The sequence below is a fragment of the Camelus ferus genome, chromosome 30 (genome assembly GCF_009834535.1).
Source record: "Camelus ferus isolate YT-003-E chromosome 30, BCGSAC_Cfer_1.0, whole genome shotgun sequence".
In the NCBI taxonomy this organism is placed as follows: Eukaryota; Metazoa; Chordata; class Mammalia; order Artiodactyla; family Camelidae; genus Camelus; species Camelus ferus.
This window is the reverse complement of record NC_045725.1, coordinates 21,376,837-21,398,684: the sequence shown is the minus strand read 5'-3', so window position 1 is coordinate 21,398,684 and position 21,848 is coordinate 21,376,837. Positions and strand designations below refer to the sequence as shown.

General features: G+C 47.1%; 1 protein-coding gene across 1 annotated transcript in view; it reads right to left on the bottom strand.

Annotated features, from left to right (window-relative positions):
• The window catches only part of ONECUT2 (one cut homeobox 2), a 41,773-nt gene that overhangs the window by 9,850 nt on the left and 10,075 nt on the right, over nt 1-21,848 (bottom strand). The gene's annotated exons all lie outside the window — the stretch shown is intronic.

The window sequence follows — 21,848 nt, the reverse complement described above, 5'->3', positions numbered from 1 at the left end:
CGTTAGTGGGGGAAGGGAGAGAGGAGGAAACAGCAGGGCTGTTTTACACAGTTTCGTTTTGAATCAAACGTGGTTGCTTTTTTTTCACCCCCGACCCCCCAGCACACCCTGAAAACTGCTTTATCTCTGAAATCAGGTGCTGTGAAGGGAGCGATGACTTCCCCAGGGCAAGCCTGGTTAGGCAGTTCCTCTTTCATAGTCACCGTCTAGAATTGTTTACAGCTGAGCAGAAATTACTTTCTGGAGTCAAAGCTTGAAAGTGCATAATTTTTCAAAATCAAAGTTTCCACTCATGTGATTCAAATAATTGTTAACAGGATGAAATCAGAAGTGACAGAACAATGGTATCATCTCGACCCAAATCCCCATCTTCCAGACTTTTGAAAAATCAAAAAATAAAATCAAACAGAGAGGGAAAGACTATGAAAAAATTGGTTTAAACAATTCTAATTTGGCTGGAATTATACTAACTTATACTTAAGTGAAGCCAGGGCTGAGGGTCACCGGAAGAACCCAAATTTACAATGACAGGATCTTGAGGCCCTAGATATGTCAATCAGTAGATGCAGTCTCTGATTTCACAGGTGGGTGTCCACATCTGGGTTGACATATGCAGCCAGGACGTTAATTTATGTGTCACTACCTCTGTCATACCCCACAAGTTCCTAGAAGGCAGGGACCAGGTCTGTGTGACATCCCCAACCGGCTTCTTTTTGGAGACATGGACTTAAATGAATGCTTGGGATGCTGATGACAAGTGGTGCCTTGACTCTTTCAGGGAATCTGCATACTTCACAGACAGAGTGGGTCTCAGAAGAGTGACTTGTAAGGGTTAAATAATACAGTGCATACAAATCACGAATTTGAACATGAGAACACGTGTTCAAACCGCCAGAAAGAAATCCCAGCTCTTCCAGGGGTGTTGTGCAGCCTCGACAGAGCTGATCTGGGAAAGGCGAGGAGGGAGCAGAGGCCTGGCTTTGAGCATCCTTCCCTGAATCAAATCCTACTGGACGTTCTGGCTCCAGGTTGACAATCTCTTTGTACTCAACTGACACTCCCCCAAGACCAGCTGTCTGGGGTGCCACCCGGAAGCCTTTTCATACTTCTCAAAGCCCTGGTTTGTGAGTTTTGCTTCTGAGCTTTGGGTCAGGCCACTTTCTACTCTTTGCCTTTTGTAGGGAGCATCAGGTAGAGAGGGGCTGACACAGGTTGAGTATATGCATATGATTTAAGGGACAAATGTTAAAGGTTTAATGTTCAGCAACCTGCAGAGAAAGAACAGATCAATAGATCCTGTTTGTGCCTTCCCAACAGCTTTCCAAAGCCACCAGATTCTACACCAAGAAATGCAAAGCAGTAGCCTGTGGTCTGCAAATGTACGGTACGTCCCAAAGCCCAGAACAACGAGGCAGCAGGGATATAACCCACCCGGGGTCCTGACAGCTGGCAGTTGCCATCCCATGATTCTTACACACAATAGCGGGTTGGTCAGGAGCTGAAGGAAAATAAAAACAAGAGGGCAAACGCCTGCTGTGAAAGTCCAAGAAAAAAGAGACAGATTGGATGATGTCTGGAAGCTGGTATGAAGGTGTGAACCTCAGAATTGCTGTCAAGGTGCGAGGAAGCCAGCTATTCCCATAGGTGCGGAGTGTAAATGCTTTCAGTGTCAGAACATTACACGGCACAGTCAAATACCCATGTCAGAACAGCTGGGAAATGCCAAGGAGCTCCCTACCACCTGGGGATGCATGTTAGGTTTCTAACCCACCAGACAGCGTTCATCACTGGTGTGGGTGCAGGGAGATTCTGGCGGGTCCCAGCCACTCAAGGGAAGTTCTGCCCATGGAGGGTGTGAGGTCAGCCCGGGCTCCTGCAGGCTTCTTCTCCCCCCTCTTCTAGAAGAAAGCAGGGAGGGTGTGTAATGGGGCACAGGTGTGTTGCTGGATGGGAGGTTGGGGTGAGGACATGGAAAGCCCTCAGCCATTCTTGACCTTCCTTCCTCTCTTGGGAAGTGGTCCCTACGTGGGTCCCTACTTGGAGGGTGGAGAGCTCATTTCCATTTCAAAAACTAGGAGAAATCCTTTGTTTACCTACAGTGAGGCCACCTATTGAGCCTACCTGTGCCTTTTCCCAGTTTTGGGACAGGAACAATATCAACTCGGATGGAGAACGCTGCCTGTCTCCTGTGGACCACGACCAGGGACAAGCAGGTATACACAGACAGACGCATCTGTGATTAGCAACAGCGGTGACAGCCACTGCTTAAGACTAGCAAGGTCCTTTTTTCAACTCAAATTTTTCAAACCACCGGGTTCCCAGGGTGAAATAATAAGCTCTGGTTCAAGGCACAAGCGCCGGCGCCACCTGCCTTCCCCTCCCCGCCCCCTGAGATCATGAGACGCCAACTCACCTTCTCCCTGGTGGCCACTCTCAGAGGGTCAGAAACAGGACAAAGAAAGTGCCTCTCCGAGGATGTGCCACTTTCCTGGAGCTGATCTTTCTAAACCAGAAGAGAGAGAAGAATTTCTCTCCACCACTGGCCTTTCCCCCTGCTCCCTCCATGGCCAGGCTGCTCCCGGGTGTTCCCAGCAGCCCAGCTGCCCCCAGGCGCCCGGTAACCGGCCACAGCTCTGTCCAACGCCTGCCCACATGGAGACATGCAGTCAGGCGTGTGGTGAGGCTGTAAAGCCAGAAGTCATTCCCATCAGGAGGGCGTTCCAAGGGAGGTGAGACAGAGCAAGGGGCAGTACCAGGGACTTGGGGAAAATATTAATGAGGCCACGAAAAGCGCTGCATCATCTGGGGCTTTCCTTTCACACACAGCCTTGGTGCCAACCACAAAGGTCAGGGACTGTAGTTTCTCTGAAAAGAGTCACTTTTTCTCACCCCTAATTTTCCTTCCTGGGACAAACGTCTTTGGTATTTGCATGCCAAGGGGTGGAGGACTGTGCAGGCAGGAGGGGAAGGCAGGCAGTGTGGGAGGGAGCAGCAAGCGGGACAGGCACAGGGCCACCAGCTGCCAGCTGCCAGCTGCCAGCCCACGGGCCTTGCTTTTCTCCTCGGTCTTCCCTGGGAAGGCCCGTGCCTGGACACAGGTGGAGCGACCTCAGCTGTGAGCACCTGCAGGGTCAGGGCGACAGTAACCAGCTGGTTCTGTGAGGCAGATCCAGGTGGGGGGCCACCTGGAACCACACTTCACCTTGATGCTCAGTCCCACAGGTGCAGTGACTTCAGCCCTTCAAGGCACCTGCACATCTTCCACTGCCCATAACTTGACCCTCACCACTGAGTCACAGAAAGGCAGGGCTCCTGTTGGGTCTGGGGGCTGGAGGCCCAAAAGGCGAGCTTGAGAGGCAGCTGAGGTCTGCACCCCCGTCAGCGCCTTCCTTTCACAACCTCCTTGTGAGGAACGAGGGGCCGAGCTGTGGATTCCCATTTGACAGTCGGTGAAGGTCCAGTGACTTATTTAGGGTGACACAATGAGACGCAGACCTGGAAACCCCTTCTCAGCCTCTCTGGGTCCTGAGGAGCCCGGGAGGTAAGGGGCACCCAACACTGGGTCAGACTCCTCGGTCCTCCCTCCTCTGGGGCTGAAACTCCCACCTGTTGGGATTCTGCCCCACAAATTCAGGTCCCTCAGGAGCAACCTTTGCTGTAGTGGGCTGAAACGCTCCCACCTGTTTTTGGAGAATCTGGCTCCATCTCATGATTTGCTACAGAATTATGAGTACTGGAGGGGTCCTGCACACCTGCCTGAATTGACAGGAAAAGAAAACGTCTTGTGTAAATGAATTACAGGCCTCAGACTTGAAACAAAAGATTCTATAGTTTGTTGGTTTGTTTGTTTGTTTGTTTCTGAGGCAACTGATGAGGGAGAAGATGAAAATGGACGAGGGCAGGGCGGTTTCCATCGGGCCCGAGGTCAAACCCAGCTCTGCCACTCACCAGCCGCAAGGCCTGGGTCTGATCACCACGCCTCCCCCTCCCTCACGCTGACGGGACCAGAAACGATTGCCGGTCCGTTCCATCCTTCTCACCGATTTGCCTTCCTCTGCCTGGCACCATTTTACTGACTTTTCCAAACCAAAGGCAAATGCTGTCTTCTCAGTGACACCTCTCATTGCTCCTGAGAGGTCAGAAGAATGAAAGAAATTGCCAGCTGTTCCCTGCAAGCTGTTCTTGGATGCGACCCACACTCTGCCTCTCAAGTCCTGTGCTGGGCCGGCACCTCCTGGGGGATGATTGCCCCACCTGCCTAGTGGGACATGGAATTGGGGCTGCTCTTGCCTTCCAGACTAGAAGCTTCAGGGTTAGGGAGGGGTGTCTTTACCCTCCTGGACCGCCTCACAGGGGTCATCAATAATCTGCTGGTGAAGGTGGTCCGAGTAGGAGCCGGGCAGGGCAAGTGTGGGACGGTCTGGTCTCCGGCGTCTGGAAACCCCGGCCTCCTTTGGCTTGTCCTCTCATCTCTGACCTTTTAGATCTGATTTTTAAACTGCCATTTCTCGTTTCCTCTCAACTTGTTGTCTCTTTCTCATGACTCTGGGTCTGTCCCAGTCCTCCAGGAATCCGCAGCCCTTTCCGTTTCTGCCCCGAGGTCCCCTTCCTTTCCTCCCCAAGTGCCCACGCTGCCTCTCCCCCACAGCCCGACATCAGCTCCCGTGTCCTCCAGGGTAGCCCTGGGGTCCTGCGGAAGCAAACTCTTCCTTCCAACCCTCCTCCCCAGAAACCTCAGGCACACAGGCCAAAGGGAGGTCCTTGCAGAGGCCTGTGCGAGGGTGAGGGGCTGAGCCCCTGCAGAGGAGGGGAATTCTGGCTCCACCAGCACAGCCCGATGCCCGCAGATGCTGGCAGCTGGGCCGGGGGGGCCAACCCCAAAGAAGAAGAAGCACGGGTCTCAGGTGCAGGCAGAGAAGGACGCTTCTCGATGTGGTTTCTGAGAGCCCTGGAAGGCCAGCTCCACTCCCCACCCCCACCCGTTCCCCTCCTGTGCTGGTTGAGGCTGAGGGCCGCCTGCTTCAGTTTAATCAGGTCAGTGGAAGGCTTAACCCCTGCCAAACTGACTGCCTCCCTTCCCCTCGGGAAGAAGGGCCTTTAAATCCTCCTCCAAGGTCATTCTGCACCTCAGTACAAATGAAAAACAGCTGTGAGCACAGGCTTGGAGAGGAGTGAGAGGAGGGAACTGAGGCTTCCAGGAAGCAGGTGCCCCCAAAAAAGCAGAGCGGCCCCACCAATGGGAAATGAGGCAGACTAACTGCAAAACTGGCCCCAATTCTTCCCCTCCTGCCACCTCCACCCCCTGCAACGACACTCCGCAGCTCCTCCCACAAGATGGAGTTTGTCTGCCTTCCCTGGATCTGGGCTAGTCTGGTGATCTGCTTTGGCCAGCTCAATGTGGCAAAGGTGACAGCTTATGCCTCAAGAAGCCGTGGGTTTCGTTCATGCTCTTGGAGCTCTGCCTGGCCACCTCCTGACAAGGCCAGGCCAGCCTGGCTCAGCCCGCCTCTGCCGCCCCGGCAGCCGACAGCAGCGAGCCTAGCCGAGACCCCTGGAGCGGGGCCAGGGTCAGCAGAACTGCCCGGCTGACCCACAGAGTCTTGAGCAAAAATGAATGTTTATATTTGCATATTCAAGAGCATTGAATGCCGCTGGTTTTGTGGTTCCAGGCACGTGGCATCTCTGTGGAGACAGAAAACCAAGAAAGACGCAAAGACCAACCAACCGTTGCCTTCCTGCCCCGGTGGTGAGTCAAATGTAGGGCAAGAAATCTTAGCGTGAAGTCAAAACCTGGTTTCAAATTCCATGTTGGCCACTCATCAGCTGCATGACCTTGAGCCTCAATTTCTTCATCTATAAAATGGGGATATGAAAGCAAAACAGCCCGGACACCAAGGTGCTAGCTGTAATTCTTGGCACACAGTAGGCGCTCAGTAAATGTAAATATCCTTCCTTCCTTCTTAGAAAGAGAAGAAAGAAGGTGGTGGATGAGAAAGTGAGGTTAAAGAATCCTTAGTTTGAAGTGATTTGCCAAGACTTACTCAACAGGAGAGGAGCTGCCCAGAGGGCTTATGGCAAATAAAAGGTTAAAGATTTTTGTTTTCTTTGTGAAGTTGTCTCAGAGCCAATTCCCAGCCTCACAGAAAAGGTAAGACTATGATGCGTTTTTACGTATGTGTCAGAGATCCTAATAGGTTTTGGACCACTGGTGTTTCCTAACATCACTAATTTATGTCCAAATACATTCTCCCTATGATGGGTATTGTTAGCCCCTCATAAATAATGCAGACGTGCTCTGTTCTCCTTGCGTTCAGTAAATACTTTCCCTGAATAGTTCAATGTGATCTTGCCAGGGCACCGGGTGGGGGCGGGGAAGGAAGTCATCGGGGTGTGCACTGTCAGCGTGGTCACTTAACCTCCAAGTACAAGGGTTTGAAAACAATGCTGAGGGAGAATCATTTCCATCCTTCGGCTCGAGAGCACGAAGCTGCCCTCTTCCCAGGGCTTGTGCAAAGAGGGAGAGTGACCCCTCCAGCAAGGAGGGCACCCACGCAGGGGCTGGAGTTGAATCCCCAGTACCTCAATAAAACAAAGAAACACATAAAAAAACACAAGAGTAAGTTCATATTTGTACCTCTAGTCTTTTTCCAAGAAGCCAGTGAGGTTTCGAGGTAAGAAGAAATCAACTCCCTTTTCTTCCCTGGTCTGAAGAGGTGGCCCTTTGTTACTGTCAGGATGGCAAGCCCCTGGGAGACGTGATCACGGTGTCCAGGAGGGCCCCCTTCCTCTGGAACTAATTTGCATATTCAAGAGCACTGAAAATAATCACAGCATCCCTTGCATTCAAATAGGGAAGCAAGAATAGAAGAGTAACATACTCTGATAGTACATATTCAACGTTCAGGAAGCCATCAATACCAATAAATCCTAGCAATGCAGGCTTCTCCGGCCAGCAAAGAGATAGGTGCTGGCACATTGCTACAGGGACACGGAGATGAGGCGTCTGATACACAAGACTTGGGGCTTAGGCTCTAAGCATTGGCCACTAAGGGCCAGAGGGTGGCAGGGGCACGGCACTGCTCACTCACCTGGGAGGCGGGCGAGCTTGATGAAAGGGGAGGGGCTACAAAGGACAAGATCTTTTCATCATCATTTGATTATCTTGTGCTCTCTGCAATTTGGAAACGATACACAGTTTGCAGCTAGATGCTCTGCATTTTTCCCTGAGCCTATTATCAAAGACCACCTGGGTCCAGATGACCACAGAGCCAGGACAGCGACCTTCGCCCCAGAGAGCTAAACTCTAGCTTCCCTCTCATTTCTCCGAACATCCCTGACCTAAGTCAGATGAGAAACTTTAATGGCTTTGGATCCAGGTTGGGACATGGCTTTCCTCACGGACCAGATGCCAGTCCACTCAGGCAGCGGAGCCAGTGACATCCAGATCAACGTCCATTTGGGCAGCCAAGAGCGGAGACAGGGAGGCCGTGCTGCACAAATGGACTTGCAGTCATTCTCGGTCTGGGGTTTTATCCTTCCTTTCACCCCCTTCTCACCGGACTTCCCTGCCGAGAAAAGCCTCTAAACTACTTGGCAAATTATTCTGGACAGCCAAGGTGCTCTGGGCCGAACAACCCACGTGCCAGTGAGATAGCTCCTGCCTGGCTCGTTAGAGCAAATACTCCAGGCACAGAAAGCAGGAGCAGGAGCGAAAGAGGAGAGAGAGGGAGGAGAGAGGAGTGAGAAAAAAACTGAGCAAGGGACCTCGCTTGTGTGAGCACACACCCCTCATCCTGGAGACTCTGGAAGGGGTCATGTCTAAAGTGCAGAGAAGCCAGGAGCCCCAGGAAGCCTGGCGTTGCCTTCGAGCGCTCGAGCCCCGCCTGGGGCTTCACTTCCGACCGGGGGCATGGCTCTGCCCACCTGGGCATCCCTGCAGTGGTGCCGTCTTCCTTCCATTTGGGAAATAGGGCTGATAAGTGATGACTCTGCGCTTCCTCTATGCCCCGCCCCTGCCTTCACCTGGGCGTTGGGAGGGCTGTAAGCAGGTTGGTCGTGACAAATGTGACAGCAACTCCCCCACGTCTGCTCGTTGTCACGTGAAAGGCAGCCAGCCAGCCACCATTCCCCGTGCCTGAAAGACATTCTCTGAAGAAACAAGTTTCATTTCCTACCCCTATTTTTCTCTTCAATACAAAGTCACTGAAGGGGACTCAGGAAATGGGGTCCTTAAATGTCTGACAACTTGTTTATACAGAGGCCCCGTGTGGCCCCAGAGGGCGGACCTCCGGGGGGGGGGGGGTGCCGGGCCTCTGCCCCCCTCTGCCCCTCGCTCCTCCAGCCATCCGGCCCAGCAGGCTCTGCCTGTGGCTGGGGCTCGCCCACCAAGCGTGGATGTACCTTCTCCTCTGCTTCCTGTTCTGCAGAAACTCTGGGAGTGAAAGGGGAGCCCCAAGGAATAGGTTTCTAACAGTAGATGTTCCAGGCCAGCAGGTAAAACCACTGAGTCCTAGAATGGCAGGACTTCAGCGACTGTTTAGTCCTCTCCTTTATTTTAGATACACAAGAGTCCAGACTCTTAGAGGTGGTGATTTGCACAACATCGACCACAGTGAGTCAGTGACAGAGCCCTGAGAACCCAGATTCCCTCACTTCTAGTCCAGTGGGTCTTTTATTTCCCTCTAGGCTATTAGAATAAATCTTCAGGGGGCACCCAGCCTTTGAAATCACAATTTCTGATCATCTATCCCCACTGTGAAGAAGCAGGGCAAAGAGAGATCCTTAGTTCTGCTGCATAGCTGCCTTCCTGCAAGCTATCCAAGAAGTCATGAGTTGCTAAAACAAATATTTAATTCTGGATAGAACCATTTTGTTTAAATTGGTTAGGAGGATCTAGTACAGCCTCTCCTAACTTCCCACTAAAATCATCTCAAAGACCCAGAATAAAAGATAAAACTCACCAAACAGCTAGGACTACACTCAACCTGCATGGGGGCATTTCTGAGGAATTCTCACCTAAGCACAAGGCCCATGGAACTGGATTGAAAACATAATACCTGAGTCCTCCAGCTGTTCAGAAATTCAAATTAAGCAGCTGTCATTCAATTTGATCGGTGATGCCTTGAAGTAGCCAGAGTGCCATCTACTCCCCTGTGCTTACTCACTGAGAACTTCAACTCTCAGAAAACAACTGGGCAAAAAAACTGAGGATGGGATGGGTAGATGACAGACAATAATGGTGGTAGATCACACCCTGTGAGGTGTAGTTTCCAAAGAGTGCTCCAAGGGAGTGTAAGGACAGGAGGCCGTGGCACGTGGCATTTGGGGGAACTGATGCCCAGCAGTGGGAATGCTGGCTCCCATGGTAATTCTATTTTTAATTTTTTAATAAACTGCCATATTCTTTTCATAGCAGCTATACCATTTTACATTCCCACCTAACAGTGCACAAGGTCTCCAATTTCTCCACATCCAACACTTCCTGGGTTTTTTGATAGCACCATCCCAATGGGTGTGAGGACAAATAAACTTTTAATGAAAAGATCTGGCCAGCAGAGGTCTGAGAGAGAACCAGACTTCCAGAGTCTAGCCAGTGCCCAGCCACATATCTGCTAAAACTGAAGAAAATTTGTTTTTCTTATTCCTTCCCAAGTACAAGTTCTCAGGGCAGATTTCTCATAGCGCTACCCTGTCCTTAACTCAGCTTCCAGAAGAGGCTAAAGTGATGTTCACCTCCCACCAGGAACTCCGCCCCCTCTGCTGCCCTGGACCCCTTCCAGAGGACCAGTCTTCAGTGCAGGCTTCCCTCTCTCCCTGCATCCAAAGGGCAGGGGCGAGGGTGCAGCTGTAACCAGACCCCATCAGAGCCGCTGGAGATGCGCCTGTGGATCAGAACTAATGGCATTAGGCGATCACTCAGGGAATAGAGCTGCAATTACCCCTTGGATGCTTTCTCCAAGATGACCACATGCAGAACACCAAGAGGGGAGAGAGTAATGAATCACCAAGTGAATTAACTGAAAGCCGCTCTAATTAGTGTTATAATTTTTCATGAAAACACTAATGAATATGAAATAATGTGGCCATGAAACCACTAGGACAATTAATGCCTCGGAGTAATTTGGGGTCAGGAAAGGATTCTAGAGACTGTTTAAATACGACTTGTGCGTTGAGAATTCAGAGGCCCACGGCTTCAAAATCTTACATTAGCAAATAAGTTGCCACTTCAGGAAAAGCAACAGTAGGGTGTCTGTAGGTTTTCTTCCTTTCTTTCTTTTCTGGTTAAGGCTTCTGGCTTTGGGAATAAAAATGATGGCATGAACCAAAACAGGAGCTCTTCAGGGACTAAGATGAGAACCAAAAGGACCTGGGAAATGAGAAAGAGGCAGGGGCCAGACATACTAAAACCAGAAAAGAGGAGACAGTACTCTGCACTTTTAGGCTCACGACCACCTGGATGTCTGAAAAAATAACTTGCTGATATGACTCCCAAACCTGCAGTTGTGATGGAGATACAAGACAAGCGGAGCCTTGTGGGCTGAGCTGCAATTTTTATGCGTAACATTGTACAATCCTATCAAATGGAGCATTTGTGCTCAACACAGACCACACTTACAAAATGGACTTCATCCCAACATAAGTCAGTAAGGATTCAGCAGTATCTGCTGCATACACAGCAGACTTAGCAAAATGCTCGTAATTGTTAAGAGAGCATTAAAGGACACAGGGGTCGGGGAGGCGGGTGGTGATGGTAGGAGGGAATAGCACTGCTGCATGTTTGGCCGGTTTGCAGGGGGAGGATCCAAAGACCATCGTGGTGTCTGGCAACCTCTCTCAGCACAAATTCCACTGGTGAAAATGACATCGATTATGCTGAAGAACAGATGTGTCCATGTGGAATGGGGTATGAAGGAAATAAGAGGTAAAAGTGGCAGGTGCCGTGCTAAACACTTCATGGTATCTCATTTAACCTGCACACCAACCAGATGATGTTAGCATCAGCCTTCTCCCCATTCTACAGAGGAGGCAGCGGAGGCTCTTTGAGGTTAATGACTTGCATTGAGGTCACATACCGAGTAACTGGTTGTAGCTGGGACCCAAACTGGATATATCCACCCCTGAAGCTCATGCTATCAATGACAACGCCAAGCAATACTCTTGATACTTAAAAATTATGGAAGAGTTGGTGACTCAGGCCAAATTCCTGCTTATGTACAGAGAAGTGACAGAGTTTTGGAACTATTTTCTTAAATATATATTAAAGCAGTGCTTATGAAATGCCAGCTTTCCAACTACAGCTCGAGTATCACAGGTTTCCCTCCCAGAACTGAACGAGATGGCTGTGCCAAGGAGACCCAGGATAAAAGATGAGGAGGGTCTGTTTTTCTTGTCTTCAGTGGCAGAGTGGGTGGAGCTGAGAGATAAGGCCTTTCTCCTGGGTCTTGCTTCCAAAGATACAAAACATCTGGAATCATATCTCTTCCCCTGGGAATGAATCCTTGGACAACTCAACCTATTTGCTTTCAAACTCAATCTGGAATTCCACCCGCCTCCGCTATGCAAATAAGACTTTTGTCTGTACAGGAAGCAAGCTGCCCTGAGCTGGACTGTGAACTTATAAATAAGAGTCCTAAGACCCCAGCTAATCTATGGAAGAAGTTACAGATTTTGTTCACTATGCTCAGAATCCGAATACATCAGCCTGCCAAACTGCAGGCACAAAAACACGAGGACTTTTTGGAATTACAGGGTGAACAAGTTCCGTCACCAAGAACAGCCTGTTATGAATAGCAGGAGTCCACGTTTTGCCTGCTAAGGGTGTCATTTCTTCACATCCATGGGAAGTATACGCACTGGCCACTGATTCATAGGATGCCGTTTCATATGTACGCAGAACGGATCCAGCTAAACAAAGTTATCTGCCCAATGGAACTCAAAAATATTTCTCAATTTAATTTTAAACAGACCTCGATGTGAAGGAAATTTAATTAGGTACGTAATATAGAACACAATGAAATGTCCATCAAAATTGCTTCCAAAGGTTTAAAATGTTTTCCCTTTCAGACAATGTAGTTAGAGCGGCTGAGATATCTATGTTAGTACAATGTCTTGAAAAGTGGGCCTGGGAAATCAATGTGATCACCTCTCTGAATTAAGTATGCGCAAATGAGAGCAACTGAGATCCATATAAATCAGCTCAAGTAGCCCTCTGTGTACCAGACCATTAGGGGACAAGCAGGGAAGAAGGAAGATGCAAATAAACACATTATCTGAGGCATACTCACTAATGGAAGGCATCTCTTAACACCCACATTAAGAACCAAGACAAAACCAGCAAGTATTTTTAACACTGCTTATGATTAAAAAAAAAAAAAAAACAAAACCAGCTTGCCCCAGATGTAGAACCTAAGGTTAAACAAAACAAAACAAAACACCTCAACAAACCTTTGACATTGTTAGAGTCACAAATGAGTAAATCTCTTGGTCTTTTTGCTATCACCTCCAAATTGCTTCTATACTCATTGGCAAAATGAATGAAGTGCTCATATTGTTTGGACTTTGTTGGCACAGAGTAATGGAGATCTGGATTGGATGGCTTAACTTCTGTAGGCAACAGATTTGGACTTTTGTTTCTCAGGTGTTTGGTGATGATTTCAGTAGAAAAAAATAGAGAAGTTTAGAATGAAGTCTTTTTTTTTTTTTTTTTTTGAGTAAAGGTAGACTTATTCAGAGAGATACATACTGCATAGAGTGTAGGCTGTTTCAAAAGGCAAGAGAAAGGCTACGAGGTGTGGGGGTTGAGTGCTCAGATTAGAGTGAAAGTAGGTACACACTCCATAGACAGGGTGCGGGCATCTCCGAAGATGATGGAGCAAGAGGTGGCCAGGCGTGGTGCTGCCAGTTTCTACGGGCTTGGTAGCTTCACACACCTACAGGTGGGACCACAGAACGAAGTCTTTTTCAAAAATACATGTAGAGCTACATGTGGTGGTCTGGTGGGGCTAGAAGGGACCTCCTGTTAGGATATCAGAGCCGGTGACCCTGGGCTTCACCTGCATTGACTGAGCGCCCACTACGTGTTAGGCACTGTGCGGGCACTAAAGGGACGATGAAGGAGAGCCTGCTGTCACCTAGAGGGCAGGTCAGGCATGTCCACAGATCTTCACGGCACAAAGAAACACTGCTCCTGACAAGCTGGGCATAGTCTGTTAGCTGTATAAAGTATGAAATAATAAAAGGTTTTGAAATACTTCCATATTTATTTTCTATTTGTTGCCGTATTTGTTTTCCTATCCTATCACAACCATAGGAATGGCTTCCTGCAAGAATGGAAGTGAGCTAAAATATGTGGTAGGAGGTAGATAGCCAAAGAACAAACCAGCCCCAACTCCCAACTCCAATTCACCCTTTCCTGGACCCAGGCTCCTTGCCATGGAACCTAGTAGTGCCTTCCCATTCTGTCCCTAGGCTCAGCCACGTGACTTGCTTTCACCAATGGAATGTTATAGTGCATTTTATTGCCTGTGCATCACCCCATGAGGACATATTCAGGCTACCCCTGGAGAGGATGAGAAACATGGAGCAGAGCTACCCACAGACACATGATCTAGCCAGCCAAACCACAGAGGCATGGGCAATTCCAGCTGGGACCAGCCTAGATCAGCTGAATCCCACAAACATGTGGGAAAAGAATGTTTATTGCTGAATGCCATGAGTTTTGGAGTGGTTTGTTACTTAGCATTATTATGGCAACAGGTAACTGATACATAGCACATAACAGAAGTTGAATAAAATCTATACTTTATTTTCTTTCTCTCTTTCTCCCCAATATCCAAGGCCATCTTGTCCCTCAGGTCACCACTCTAGGCAAGGGATTCTATGGGGAAGTCCTGAAGACAGTTCATCAGCCTGGTAACCTGACAGTGACTCTATACAGATCATCTCTAATATTTATATCATTCTCCAAGGTGGACATGTTATTCCCATTTATAAAGGAGGAAACAGAGACTCAGAAATTAAATTAGAGCCAGTAAATGGCAGAGTTAGAATGAGTACTCAAAGCTATCTGACTCTAAAGCCAAAGACCATTCGTTCCACTGTGCTACCCTGCAACTGCTTCTGTAAGGTCAGCTCTGAGAGAGGTGGGGAGAAAGAAATGCTTGGTGCCTCCGACCCCTTCCCAGCTGCCTCAGAGAGACGGATCTAGGTCATGTAGACAGTGCTCCCAGGACCTGCTGTAGTCTCCCTCTCTTCTTAGTGTGCGGCTCCTCTGTCATCTCAGGTAGGGATGTTCATATCCTGGGGACTACTAGAGCTCTAAGGAGGCAGAACACTTGGGGTCCTGACTCACTGTGGCTTACAGTAGAAAAGCCCACCTATCTCTGCTGCGGATTTTTCTCCCCTCCCCCCAAATCCAATCACCTACCTATGTCCTATTTGGTCTTTAACCTGACTTCCCAGAATCTGTCTATGGAAGCCCAAGTCCCATTCTCTAGGTGGAGAACGGGTCAGGGATGGTGAACTCAGCAGTACTGACTCCTCCAGGTCCCATCTGATTCCTTTGGGAGGATGGCAGAGGAGGAAGATGAGGCACCAGGCAGAAAGGAAAAAAGGAGTGTGTGGTCTTTGGTGCCAGCCACCAACAGGCCATGGTACCCCAGGCAGAGAAGAGGGCAGCTTCTGACTGGGGGGGTCTCAGGATCTTCAGAGAGACCTCAGAGTTGCCTCCTGCTTTGCCCAACCCTGCCTCTCTCTACCTCCGTGTCAATGGAAACTTGGTTTAGCTAAGCAAGGCACACAAATGACAGTCACTTAAGTCAACTGCTTACCAACCATACTTAATTATCACGTAGCATTCATGCATGATAGCAATGCGTTCAATTAAAGGCATTAAAAAGTGGTCTGGAATGTTTTAACATTTTGTTCATATATGAATGGTCTTCCTAGTTTGTTACTCATGTGCCATGAATATCAAAACATAACTGTAAACAAAAATCTCCAGGCAATATATTATTTCCACATAAGACATACAACAAATTATCTCAGTGTCAGTTTCTCACTAAAGTTAAGATAATAGCAGAACCTCTTTTCACTCAATCTTATATAGATATTGTAAACATGTGGATTTATACACTCAAATCTTAAAACTCCAGTAAAATCAAAGGTAAAAAAAAGCTAGTTAATTTTTCCCATGCTTAATTACTTAGTTCAATACTGTGTAGGCAGAACTGTGTATATCCCTGAAAATTTTTGAACTACTGGGTTTCAAAGACCTCCAGTAACTTTATGTTCTCATTTGCGAAAAGACAAAGAAATGAGAAAGAAAAAGGATAAACTTATAAAAATGTTGACCTCTGGCTTTTTTCCTTACAGGTAAATCTAAGTCAACAACAATCTAAGAATTTTCAGTATATCAAGTAATTGCCATTTATATGCAAATTTGGTTTACTGATAATTAAGCTGACTTAAAACAGTCCCTGTGATTAGCTGATGTGTTTGCAGGCTCAAATGTCCCAAAATGGGTAACATTTTCAGCTGTATGTGGAAGCAGAACCACCTTTGTTATTTACCAAGCCATCATGAACATTGTTTTCACCATACTAAGCTTATATATCACTTCAGGTTAACATAGGAATCCATTTCTGTCAACAATCAAAGAATTTACAAAAAAGAATACATTCTGCTTTTTAAAGAGTAGAGGCTAGAAAAGGATGCCAGAAGTAAGGAAACATACATGATCTATTTCCCCCCAACCCAGAGTGAATGAAATTAGGAGAGTCCAGGAGTGCATCAAATGACTCAGTTGGAAAAAAAGCCCACTGTGGGTTCAGCCATGGACCAGCAGCTGTGGGAGGCACAAAGGATACAGTGTCTTCCCTCCAGAGCCACAGGAAAGGGATACAGAAGAGACCCAGAGAGTGGTGTAAGACCACAGCTAAAAAGCTGCTATGTAGTTTGAAATGGATGATTGCAACCACAGTTGAGGAAAGGAAAAAAAAAAGAATGGGCTAGAGTTTGCTGGGGACATTCAGAGAAGGAGGACCTGAGGTGGCCAGGAAGGATGGGGAGGAACTGAAGAGGGCCAGGTAAGACATTCCAGGTAGGAAGAAGAGAGTGTGCAGAGACACGGACATGGTGAGGAGGGCAACATATCAGCAGAATGCCAAGGAGAACTACCTGATTCGAGCAGGTTACCTTGAAGACTAGAGTCAACTGGTAAAACGGGTCAGTAGTCTGGTGTTCAGTGATCATCAGTTCACATCCTTTGCCTCATTGGCAATAATCTGAAACTTTGATTCGGACTTAACCCCACTTCAAGATTTCCTTTGAAACTCATAGATACTTGTAGTATCTTAGCTTAGGAAGAAAATGACATTAATGAGAACTTGATATTGTGAAATATGAAGTACTGCCCCAAAATGATGCACCAACACTGATGCTTGTTTTTCAACTGCCATCTACTAACCTGGGGGAGTAAAATGGGCAGAAACAGTGTCATATAAAAGTATTTATTAGTCTACTCACAGATATTTATTGGCTGCCATCATATGCTAAATCCAATCTTTGGTCTCATGGAATTTACAATCTGGCTGGCGGGGCATTGACAAGTAAGCACGTGATATCTATCTGTGTTCTATGTGAAATGGGAGCGGTAATCCAAGGAGATCCCAATTTAGCAGACCAGAGAAGACTTTCTAGAGGCAAAGACCTCTAAGCCAAGACCTGAAGTTAAGTTAAAGTTAGTGGAGTGAAGGACAAAGTGTTCCAGGCCAAAGGAATGGCCTGGTGTGTCTGAGGAGCTGGAAGAAGCACAGCGTGTCTGGAGCCCACAAAGAACGGGCGGACTGATGTGAGATGAGGCAAGAGGTGAGCAGGGGTTAGTCTACACAGTGGCTAGTACACCCTGCTCAAGGATCTGGACCTCCTCCAATGGTCAAAGGGAGCTTACAAAGAGTTTTTAAACAAGAGTATAATGGGTTCCAGAAAAATCACTCTGGCTTAAGGTTGGAAAATGGATGGGAGAAGGCAAGACTGAAAATGGGAAGACCAGTCAGGAGGCTGTTTCAATTGGTGATGCCCCCAAGGAGGGCAGCAGCAGAAGGGATGGAAGCAGATATATAGTAGGTATAATCCACATGGCTGGGATGGTTGACTCGTAGGGGAAAAGGAAAGAGTCTGAGTTGATTCCTGGTTTCTGGTTTGAGACTCTGTGTACAAGGTGATGTTATTGAAGGAGAGAGAGAATAAACAAAGAGACTCATATTTGGTGATGGTGGTGATGGGGGCTGTGGGATAAGGAAAATGAGATAACTTTAAGATAGACTGAGTTTGTGGACACTCAGGCAATGATGTCCAGATGCAGAAGGAAATAGGGACCTGGAACTCGGGAGAGATATCAGGGCTGGAGAGAGACCCAGAAGCCCTCAGCATAGAGAGATGACAACCAAATGTATGCACTCTTCCAGGGTGAGTATGTTGAGCGAATAAAAAAACAGCCTAGGCCTGAATGCTGAGTTGGATGGACAGAGCAAGAGAAGCCCAGAAAGGAGACTGAGTAGGAGTAGGCAGAATGCCAAAAAGAAAAATAAGAGAGTACAGTATTTCAGAAGTCAGGGGAAGAAAGGGAGTGGGGAGGGTGGTCAGTAGTGTGTCACATGCTGTGGAGAGGCCAAGCTAAGAGTGAGAAGAACCCACTGGATTTAGCTACAAAGATCTCAACAGTGTGACACTGGTAAGAGCAGGTTTAGTAAGCAGGAGTGGCTGGAACCAGACAGCAAAGGGCTGGGACTGAAGAGGGAGGCAAGAAACAGACACTGAGTTATAGCAACTCTTCCTAGAAGTGAAAGGAGGGAAGAGCTAAAGCTAGAACAGGTGTTGATGGAACATTAAAAAAAGAGAGTCTGGAGCACAAATTTTCTGATGGGAAAAAGCTAATGAAGAAAAGGAGGCTATAAGCACAGGAAAGGAAGGGGTCCTGAGAAGACAGGAGAGGCAAGGCCCAGAATGAGGTTGAGGAATCAGTTTCAACAGGAAGAATTCCTCTTCCCTTTCAGAAGAATGAAAAAAAAAAAAAAAAGACGAGAAGAGTTAAACATTGAGAGTGACTAAAGAATTCATTCTTGTGCCTTGAATGTGAACTGATATGAACTCTGCTATATATTAGGAGGCATCTGAATCTAAGATTTAAAAAAAAAAAGATTAGATTTGGGAATCTGTTGCACTGTTTCAGAAAAGCAAAAAATTCTTTTACCCTACACTTTTTTTTTTTTTTTTAGTATTTATTGTCAAAGGAGACTATAAAAGAGGTCCTGTTTATAGTGCAGTTTTAACAAAATACCTTTGAAAGCCACTAGAAAGGACATGCATTTAGTGTAAGCCTTGCAGAATGGACTGCTTTATTTTAATAAGATGCAGTGATGCATATAAAGTAGGCTTTAAAAAAAAAAGGCTTTGCTTACTGTCAAATCCATGTTTTACTGGGAAAGGTTTTGATAGTGTAACCCAAAAACTACTAGGAAATACATGTCTGCAAATTGGAAGATCCTATGACTTGAGGAAACTGCTCTAATCAGTGTTTATCAAGTAGATTTAAAACCAGTTCTTAGATCTTATTCAAATATGTTTCTGCTCATTTAGAGAGCAAAATTTTAGATATTTAGACACAGAAAACAATTTTTTTTTTAACACTAAAAGTGAATGCTCTACCAGATTTAATTGTTTGAGGCTGGATTTTCTTTTCACCCAAGAGCCACTTGGAATTTAAAGATGAATTGTCACAGGGAAGAAAATCTCATTTATCATACCCTTGACTTTCTTTTTAAGGGGATACACTTGTCTGTTTCTATGCTTCACCTCCCTCAGAACCACTTTAGTAGTAAATTAGGCTTGAACTAAAGTTCCTTGATATAAAGCAAAAGTTTTACATTTTAATTAGCTTTGGGAAGTCAAGGACCATTTTACTAGAAACCTAAAGAGATGTAAGTTGTGCCCAACCACAGACCAAAAGGACCCACCTGCCTCTCTCTCTCGAATAAAAACACAAATAAAGCAGAGCAACTGACTGAAAATGGCCAGAGTCAGGGGTCAGCGCCTAATGTCAGCTCTCACCCTGGCCAGGGTCATATGACTCTTTTGTGTGGCCTTGAGGAGGTGACTCAACCCTTGGCCCACAGAAGCTGTGAAGAGGTTCCTCTTAAAAAGATAACTCTCAAGAAATCAAACGCACTTTCTGGATTTATTGGCGGTAGTGATGGCTCTCCCAGCAATATTACTGCTAATATAATGTGGATCTTGCTTAATATAATGAAAACCATGTTATCAAAAATCATGAGCATATACATGGGGAGAAAAAAAACCTGTTTTTGGATATCTGTGTAGGACAACCAGACCACAAACCTTGAAAGGAAATCCTAAATCTAAAATACTGTGTTAAGAGTCTCAATTGGCGGCTGCAGAAGCCAGGAACATCAAGGAAAACAGTTCAACTCCTCCTCCCCTCAACAGAGGTAATGTTCTTCCTCTTTGAAAGGAAAGGGTCGTTGAGCATCTTTTGTCCTCTCACCGCCGTCGCCTCCTTTCCCTTTATTATCGCTGACCTCACACAGAGAACCGAAGCCACGCGCTGATAGTGGAAAATATGAGGCCCCTTTCTGTCTGGAACTCCGAGATTTAGAGAGCTGGAGCTACTGATCAGGGTCTTGCCCGGATTTAACCCGGTAGAGGACCCATCTCCCTTCTCTGGGTTGAGATGTAAACTCGCTCGGACCATAGCTAGGGCGCGCTGGCTCTTGGGGCGCTCCGTGGCGCTGTTCGTGGTGCTGAAGCCTGCGCCGGGGCGCGGAGGCAGCAACCCACCCACAGGCGCTCTGCTGCCAGGGGCTCCGGGGACCGGATAGATGTGAGGCGAGTCTGGAAACAGCTGCCACCCACAGAGCTACATCCAGCTTCACAGTTTGGCCCCAAGTGTAGCTCACTGGCTTACTTCTTTTCAACTGCAAAACGGCTGGTTCATTCTCTTCCCAGGAGATTTCACAGAGCCCACCTCTGGCTCACTGATCCAGCACATTTCTTTCCTAATGTCTTTCCTGCTCATACGAATTCTCTCCCACCCCCCTCTCTTTTGTACAGTATTTTGCCTTAGCAGAGCACCTTACACTTGGCACAGCCCTCACTGGCACCATCAACTGAGCCATTTCTCTTACACACAAAACCAATCCCCATCCCTTCCAAGGATTTTTTTTTTTCTTTCTCTGCCCCTCCTCTCCCAAGCACTTTCCAACTAAGCAGGAGACTATTACCTCAATGTGCAGGGTGGATGAATAACCTTACCCATCATAGCAAAACTGCTGATTTCTCCTTGGCAACGAAATAGAAGAGGCAGAGGTTAGAGTCCCGAAGGACCAGGAAAAAGCCCCTTAAGAAATTTTTAGGAAAATGCACATAATGGTCAGGAGGGTGGGGAATGGAAACAAAGATACTAGGAACAAAGTGAAGGAAGGGGCTTGGAACTTAGAGGTGCAAGGCTTACTGCAGTTAGAAGACTCCCGGCAGGTGGCACTCTAGTTCGAGGTGCTCTTGATAGAAGCCTTGATTGTGCTCTTGGCTCCACCTCAAACCTTTTTTCTGCTAAACAATCCCTCCTCACCCCCCTTCCCCCCAGCCACGTTTGGAAGTCTGTCTTCCTCTTGATCTAAGCATGTATTCAGACTATATTCCTGCTAAAAAGCACCGTTTGCACAATTCTATTTACTGTAATACACAATGTTGAAGGGAACATAAATGGGAAAGAGAGGGTCAGTGGGAGAACTGTTTTTTTTCATGTGTGATTGATGTTGCTCAGATCAAAACTGTGTAATCATCAATAACATGATTCAGCAATTGGGAAATACAAACACGTTGTGCAAGGGCATGCTTTGGTCAAAGCCCTGGAGGAGCCCATGGGTCTGGGCCAAGCTTGGGGAGGGCGATGCCAGCAGGATGCTTTCTCCCACCCACCAGGGCAGAGCTGGCTGTGCCTACAGCCTGACTTGCGTGACCTTTGGCTTTTGCAACACACATGCGGATGGGCCAGGGTTAATGGCACTTCGCAGGGAGCTCCAATTGAGTAAACAAAAATGCCTTGCCCTGTTCTAATGGAGCACATTATTCTGAAGCCTAAGCCTTCATCCAGGCCCCTGCAGCTGCTCTGCAGGTCAGTGCTACCAATAAAGCAATTAGCCAATGAGAAAACCCTTCTTCCCCGAGGGGGACTCTGGGGTTTTGTTGCAGTTGCTGTACTTTGCTTTGGGTTTTTAAACAAGCAATCCAAGTTGATCTGAGCCTCTTACATCAGACTCTAGGATGAGGACAGTGAAATTGTGTGTTTGCTGAGTGTGATATTTTAAGGGACTGGTCCCTTGTTCAGCACAGACTGGCGAGCTCACTGCTTCCTGTTCAATTAACCTGAACCATAGCTGAACTCTGCCCTTTGAACTCACTCAGCAGATAAATACATTAGCTCACCTAAGGAATCATTAATATTTTTCAATCACATAAAACAAACATGAATGTCTGAACAAAACCCAAGAGACAGCCAATTAGGAATAGCACATGGAACATGTTGAAAAAAATCACAAATGAATGTTATTTACAGAACAAAAAGGGCCAAGAAAGAAAAAATGGATCATGCCAACAGTTCTGGAAACAAAGAGGACTTTCATGTTCATATCTGCAAACATGAGGGATATCGAACAATATTTAGCAATTCCTGTTTCATCTACACTGCTCTATAAGAAAAGTTGTACCTTACTCTTGGTCTAGTTTCTACCCACATCTGTCAGAACACATAACTCCAAGCCCCTCTCTCTTCT